The following is a 7407-nucleotide window of genomic DNA, read 5'->3' as shown; positions in this document are numbered from 1 at the left end:
TTGCGCATCAAAACGATGTCGTTTGGGTGGTCTTGGAGACAGACCAAATTGGACCGGGTGATGGGTGTTGAATTGGGCCTGGTTTTGGGTTGTTTTGGACGGCCCAGTTCCGATTTTATAGGTATTTCCACTTGTTTTTCTTTTCTTTTCTTTTAATTTTTAATTAGCAAAAAATTCTACAATAAATTGTAAAAGCAAAATTAACCTACAAAATATTAATTAACACTTAACTACAATTAACACACAAAATTTAACACCAATTAGAAACAAAAATCACACAATTGTACACTAATTGACAAAAATAGAACAAATACATATTTTTGTGATTTTCTTTCTTTTAAAACCAAACTATGGTTTAATTAATTCCAAAATACACAATTAAATCCTAAATGTGCATGCAACATGTATTTTTGTATTTTTTAATTAATTAAACAAAATAAACACTCACAGACAAAATAATTACGAAAATGTCACACGAAATTCTTAAACTTGTACCCAAATGACATTTGTTTTATTTTTCGATTTCTTTTGGAGTAGTTTTCGTAAAGCAAAAATCACGTGCTCACAGGCACAAAATTTAAGGATATTCAGGATCAATCGCCTGAATTTATGCAGATGGTGTGGAGTATAACACGCAAAAATCTGGAAATTGTCCTGAATAACTTTTTTATGGCCCTAAATCGCCAAAATGAGGAATGGTCATGGCAAAGCGATGACTATTATTCATTAAATCGCTTTTGATGGGTCCGTAAACTTTTAAAATATTCGGGGTCGGTCGCACGAATTCATGCAAAAGGCATGGACTATAGAACAAGGAAACCTAGGAATCGTCTTGAATTCCTGTTTTATGGCCCTAAACACTAAAAATAAGGAACAATCATGGTAAATCTATGACTATTGTTCATTAGGTCATTTATGATGGCCCGACATAATTTTAGTAGATTCGGGTTCGGTCGCCCGAATTAATGCAGATTGCAAGGAATATACCACATGAAAATCTCGAAATCGTCCTAAATTCGTATTTTATGGCCCTAAAACGCAAAAAATGAGGAACGCTCTTTGCAAAGCGATAACTATTGATATTCAGATCATTTTTTATGGGCCAGCAAAATTTTAAGAGATTCGGGGCCGGTCGTCCGAATCATGCAAATGACGTGGACTATAGCACACGAAAATCTGGAAATCATCTTGAATTTATGTTTTAGGGATTAAAACGCTAAAATATTGGGAACGGTCATGGCGAAGCGATGACTATTGTTCTTTAGGTTATTTTTATGGGCACACAAAATTTTATGGAGATTTGGGGTCAGTCGCCCAAATTCATACAAATGGCGTGGACTAGCGCATTAAAATTTGGGAATCATCCTAAATTCTAGTTTTATGGCTCTAAAATGGCAAAAAATGAGGAACGGTCATGTCGAAGCGATGACTATTATTCATTAGATCATTTTTTATGAGCCCGCAAAATTTTAGGAGATTCGAGGCCGGTCGCTCAAATTCATCCAGATGACATGAACTATAGCACACGAAAATTTGGGAATTATCTTGAATTCTTGTTTTATGGACCTAAAATGCCAATAAATGAGAAAAGATCATGGCAAAGTGATAATTATTGTTGATTAGGCAATTTTTGATAGGCCCACAAAATTGTAAGAGATTCGGGGCCGGTAGCCCGAATTCATGCATATATCGTGAACTACAAACACGAAAATTAAGGAATCATCCTGAATTTCTATTTTATGGCCCTAAGACGCCAAAAAGTGAGGAGCGATCATGTAGAAGTGGTGAATATTATTATTAGGTTATTATTTATGGGCTCGCAAAAATTTAAAAGAATCGGTAACGCTCGCTCGAATTTACGCAGATGACATGGACTATAGCGCACGAAAATATGAGAATCATCCTGAATTCCTGTTTTATGGTCCTAAAATACTAAAAAAGAGGAACGGTCATGACGAAGCGATACCTATTGTTCAATAGGTCATTTTTATGGGCCCGTAAAATTTTAGGAGATTCAAGGCTAATCGCCTGACTTCATGCAGATGATGCAGATGATATCACACTAAAATCTAGGTATCATCGTGAATTCCTATTTTATGGCCATAAAATACCAAAAATTAGGAACGGTTATCGCAAAGCAATGTATATTTTTCATTTAATCGTTTTAAATGGGCCTGTAAAATTTAAGAAGATTCGGGCCCGATCGCTCGAATTCATGCAGATGGCATGGATTATAGCATATGAATATCTAAGAATCGTCCCGAATTCATGTTTTATGGCCCTTAAACGCCAGAAAATGAGGAAAGGTCATAGCGAAGCGATGACTTTTGTAATTAGGTCATTTTTATGGGCCCACAAAATTTTAGGAGATTCAGGGACGATCGCCCGAATTCATAGAGATGGCGTGAACTATTGCACACAAAAATCTAGGAATCATCTTGAATTCCTACTTTATGGCACTAAAATACCAAAAAATAAGGAATGATAATGCGAAGCAAGGTGACGATTGTTCCATAAGTCATTTTTGATGGGCCGATAAAATTTTAGGCGATTCGGGTTCGATCGCCCTGATGCATGCAGATGGCGTAGGCTATAGCACACGAAAATTCTAGAATTGGGCGGTACTTTAATTTTATGGCCCCAGAACGCCATAAAATGAGAAACGGTCATGGAGAAACAATGACTATTGTTCCTTAGGTTGTTTCTGATGGACCGAACTTTTTTAGGTGATTCGGGTTCGGTCGCCCGGATGCATGCAAATGACGTGGGCTATAGCACAAAAAGATCTTGAAATCGGGCGAAATTCCAATTTTATGGCCCAAAAACATAAAAAAATGAGAAACGGTCATGGCGAAGAGGTAACTATTGTTCCATAGATCATTTTTGATAGGCCAAAAAACTTTAGGCGATTCAGGTCCGCTCGCCCGGATGCATATGGATGGAGTGGGCTATATCATATAAAAATTCAAGAATCGAGCAGAATTACAATTTTATGGCCCTAAAATGCCAAAAAATGAGGAACGGTCGTGGAGAAGCAATGACTATTGTTCTTTAGGTTAATTTTGATGATCCGACAAAATTTTAGGCCATTCAAGTCCGGTCTCCTAGATGCATGCAAATAGCGTGGGCTATAGCCCACGAAAATTTAGGAATCAAATGGAATTTAAGTTTTATGTCCCTAAAATGCCAAAATATGAGGAACGGTCATGACGAAGCAGTGACTACTGTTCCTTAGGTCATTTTTGATGGGTCAAAATTGTTTTTAGGCGATTCGGGTCTAGTTGCCCGGGTGCATTCAGATGTCGTGGGCTATAACACACGAAAATCTAGAAATCAGGCAGAATTTCTGTTTCATGGCCCTAAAACGCCAAAAAACGAGGAACGATCATGGAGAAGTGGTGACTAGGGGTGTTCATAAAAACCCGAAAAACAGAACCAAACCGAAAACCAAACCAAACCGAACAAAAAAACCAATACTTTTTGGTTTGGTTTGGTTTTGGTTTTGAATTTTAAAAACCGATCAAATTAGGTTTGGTTTTGGTTTTAATCCGGAAAAAATCAAAAAAACCGAACTAAACCGACTATAGGATTAGCTATTTAAAATTTATTATTATACTTATATATATATGTATATTTTTATACAAAGTTTCAAAAAATTTATGGTAAATGTTAGTAATAGTTTGCACTTTTAGTATAGTTCTTTACCTTTACATTCTAGTTTGATTAGTAGTTTCTTTTGTTAAGTGTAAGAATCCATTTCGTATTAAAAATAATATATTTTTAATTGAGTCCTTAAATTATTCATCACTATTTGATTAAATTATCATCAATATATCTTGGTAAATAATAGATTTCTCAAAGGGCAATTGATTTGACAGTGTTACATTGAAAATGTGGTCGCCGGAATATGTGTTTGGTAGTGTATGTCTTATATTTAAGAAAAAACCGACAAATAACCGAAAAAACTGAAAACCCGACAAAACTCGACATAAACCGAATCGAGGAAAAACCGACTTAATTGGTTGGTTTGGTTCTAATATTTGAAAAACCGACTTACTTGGTTTGGTTTCTTTTAGGAAAATCCTATCCAAACCGAACCATGAACACCCCTAATGGTGACTATTGTTGCTTAGGTCATTTTTTATGAGCCGACAAAACTTTTGGCGATTCTGATCTGGTCACCCAGATGCATGCAAATGGCGTGACCTATAGCACACGAAAATCTGGTAATTGGCGGAATTCCAGTTTTATGGCCCTCAAACGCCAAAAAATGAGGAATGGTCGTAGCGAGACAGTGAATATTGTTCCATAAGTCATTTTTGATGGACTGGCAAAATTTTAGGCGATTCGGGTCCTGTCACCTAGATGCATGCAAAGGACATGGGCTACAACATACGAAAATCTAGAAATCCGGCGAAATTCTAGTTTTATGGCCCTAAAATACCAAAAAATTAAAAACGGTTATGGCGAAATGATGACTATTGTTCCTTATGTTATTTTTGATGGGTCGGCAAAATTTAGTCGATTCGGGTCTGATTGCTTGGATGTATGCAGATGGTATATAGCACATGAAAATCTGGGAATCAGACACAATTCCAGTTTTATGGACCTAGAACGCCAAAAAAAGAGGAACGATTGTCGTAAATCGATGACTATTGTTCCTTAGGTCATTTTTATGGCCCGATAAAATTTTAGGCGATTCGGGTTTAGTCATCTGGATGCATACAGATGGCATGGGCTATTGATGGTAGGTTATAATTTTGTATTTTAATCGCTTATCGCACTCTAATTTACTACACTTTAATTGAGTTTGAGCTTTAATCGCTAGTGTTTTGCACTTATTGCGTGTTTTATGCTTTGTAGGAGGATTCCGAGCTATGTAGATATTACGGAATGAATCTGAGTGATTTGGAGTTTTGAAGTTTGAGTAAAAGCCCAAAGAATTAAGCCGGGATCGCGTTCGGGGATCGAGCACCACGTCTGGATATCAAAAAGTCAAGAAAAATCCATATTTTAAGAAAAAGCCACCCCCGCGGCACGTGGGGCGCCGCGCCTGTAAAAATTTGTTGCCTATTGATTTTACCTTCTTTCTTAATTTCCCCACTAATGCCCTGCATAGCGCGTCGCCCCATGCGATGCGCCTGTGCAATTTTTACAGAGCTGGAATCCTATTTCGCTCAGGAAAATGTGTTTTCGTCTAGGCCCGATCCTACTTAGTATAAATACATGTAAAAATATTATTTTAAGGGATTTTGACACAACTTAGACCTAAGGAATCCAATGAGGAGGTGGATAAGCAAAAACACACAGATTTCATCATTCAATCCTCACTTAAGACAAGAGTTTGGATCGTTTATGTTTTCCTTTAACTTGAACATATTTGTGATGAATTACTCCATATCTATGGAGTAATTCTCTTTAGGGTTTGATAAATTTGATGTATTGATACTTTTTTGTAGATATTTAACTCTAGTTTTTATATATTGAATCGTTTTGGATTTTTAAGCGTTGCATCTATATTCACTTGTTCATGTAATCAAGAGAGACATAACTTGTGATATTTTTGCATTATATTTTGTTGGTTGAAGTCATTAATTCTTCTTAGTAATCGGAAAATGCTAGTTGAATTGTTGATTACACCTAGTTAGGAGGATAATCGAGAGAGGTTCTCTTAAAGACCAATCCACTACGAATTTGTGCATATCTTCACGTGCTTAAAATTGGTTAATCTTATTAGGTTGAGACTTAATCGAGAAAGGAGTTTCTACTAATCAATTGAACTAATAACCAACTGAATTCGAGAGATTCACTTGAACGTTAGAAGTGGATTATCTAGAGTTAGATCCCAACCATTTATCCTGCACCTATCCTATCAACCCTATCTTCTCCTAATTGATAACATTCTTTGCTTATTACTTGTTGATTGTCATTAGTCGACAGTTTAGACTCTTAGCTAAATTTAGTTTTAATCACATAAATCTCAATTGTTGATCATCTTGGATAGCAATAAGCTATAAACTATGAAAATACTGTTTAACTCCAATCCTTGTGATACGATATTATACTTTACTATATTCGACTAGCGAGCATATTTAAGTGTGTGTTTTGCGCTCGTCAAATTTTGGCGCCTTTGTCGGGGATTGACAATCAATAGTTTTTGAAATAGTGTGTAGTGCTAATTCAGGAATTTTTATTTTTATTTTTCTCTTTTAACGTTGGGTGTTCTTTGACTGTGCGCAGGCTACAAGTTATATTGGTGCATGACTCGATCTTCTGGTAAGGAATTACAACCATATGAACCAGAATTCGAGAACAACTACGATAGTTCAAAAAGAAAATCTTCCTGAGAAAATAGAGAAGGTTGGGCAATCCTCAACCAAAGAAAATATGGCTGGAAATGATGATTATGTAGATTTCACTGCAAGGGAGGCAGCTCAACTGTAACGACCTGACCGGTCGTTTTGAGCTCCGGCGCGTCATTCAGCAGTTTGAGGCCATGAGCAGCTTCATCTCAGGTATATTGACTTGAGTGTATGGTCAGAATTAAAATTCAGGAAGTTTGGAGTCAAATCTAAATGGAAATTCTCATTTTGAAAGCTTAAAATTGAAGAAATGAACTAGGATTGGAATTTTGAGTAAAAGACCTCGGAATTGGGATTCGAAGGTTCCAACAGGTTCATATGATGATTTCGTACTTGGGCGTATGCCCAGATCGGGTTTTGGATAACCCGGGAGTGTTTTGGCGCCTATTGTGGAAGATATCATTTTAGAAGAAATTTCATCAGTTTGGCTTAAAATGCATTTCAGTGTTATTGATGCCCGTTTGGAATTCCGAGACTGGGAGTAGCTCCGTATGGTGATTCTGGATTTGGGAGCGCGATCGAAAGTGAATTCGGAGGTCCGTAGGTCATTTTGGAGCCGTTTGGCTAAATATAGAAATTTGAAGGTTTTTGAGAAAATTCGATCGGAAGTGGAAATTTTGATATCGGGGTCGGAATGCAATTCCGAAAGTTGGGGCAAGTACGTAATGTCGAATGTGACTTGTGTGCAAAATTTGAAGTCATTCCTGAATGATTTTGGTAAGGTTTGATACACTTAGTCTCTTTTAAGGAAGCTTAAGTTGGAAAAGTCAACCGGATATTGACTTATGTGTTAGAGCGCTCGAAATGCGAATTTTATGGTTCAGATAGCTTTGTTAGGTGATTTGGGACTTAGGAGTGTGTCCGGAATATTTTTGTGATGACTAGTGTAGAATTAAGCTTGAATTGGCAAAGTTAGTATTTTGGCGAATTCCGGTTGATAGGTGAGATTTTGATCCGAGGGTCGGAATGGAATTTCGAGAGTTTCTGTAGCTTCGTTATGTCATTTTGGACTTGTCTGCAAAATTTGAGGTCATTCGGACGTGGT

Source organism: Nicotiana sylvestris, chromosome 5, assembly GCF_000393655.2.
Source record: "Nicotiana sylvestris chromosome 5, ASM39365v2, whole genome shotgun sequence".
Taxonomy (NCBI): Eukaryota; Viridiplantae; Streptophyta; class Magnoliopsida; order Solanales; family Solanaceae; genus Nicotiana; species Nicotiana sylvestris.
Note: the sequence above shows the minus strand (reverse complement) of the source record.